The sequence below is a fragment of the Arachis hypogaea genome, chromosome 19 (assembly GCF_003086295.3).
Source record: "Arachis hypogaea cultivar Tifrunner chromosome 19, arahy.Tifrunner.gnm2.J5K5, whole genome shotgun sequence".
Taxonomy (NCBI): domain Eukaryota; kingdom Viridiplantae; phylum Streptophyta; class Magnoliopsida; order Fabales; family Fabaceae; genus Arachis; species Arachis hypogaea.
In genome coordinates this window covers 150,893,801-150,894,681 of record NC_092054.1, presented here as the reverse complement: position 1 = coordinate 150,894,681, position 881 = coordinate 150,893,801, and positions in this window count along the sequence as shown.

Genomic DNA, 881 nt, shown 5'->3' with positions numbered 1-881 from the left:
ACGTGATTTTCTTCTTCTTTACGCGCTTCTTCTTCGACAACATTATCGTCGTCGTCGTTTTTCTTTTCTTTTATTTTTTTATTTTTTCTCTTCTTTTTTCTCTCAATCTTCCTTCTTTATCATTATTGTCGTTTTCTTTTTCATTATCTTCTTCTCTTATATATATATATATTCATAAAACTAAGCACATAAATTTTGATTTATAGTACAGAAATTTAATGCACATTACAAAAATTTTGGTCTACAACACAAATTTTTAAAGAATCACATGCTTAGAATATTGACACTCAATGACAAAATACACATAGCACAGAAATTTTGGTACATAACACAAAAAATTTGGTGCATAATATAAAAATTTTAATGCATAGCATAAAAATTTTAAAGAGACAATTGACTTACCCAATAACTAAGATATATTCAATAAAAAATTTAGATAAAATTTTTGTTATATACAAAAATTTTTGTTCTATGTATAAAAATTTATGTGCAATGTCAATAAATTTTTATGGTCTCCGACAAATATTTTTATGCTAAAAAAGAACAATGACACATCCAGGTATTTTTTTTTCTGTTGGATTTGTATTAATTTCATTGATTTTTATTTTATTAAATGAAATTAAATTGATCTTTATTTTATTAGAACTTCAATAAAATAAATAATGTTCATTAAACTTATGTAAATTTTCTCTTTCATCTCCACTTTGAGTTGGGGGGAGTACATATACATGTCTATTTTTTTTTTCAATAATGTGCGTTATATTTTTTCCAATCAATATTTATTTAAGTTTTAATTAGTTGTAAGAAAAGGTTTAAAACTTTTTTATGATCACTAATTGTTAAAAAGAAAAGTGATTAAGAAAATATTATTGATACTTAAT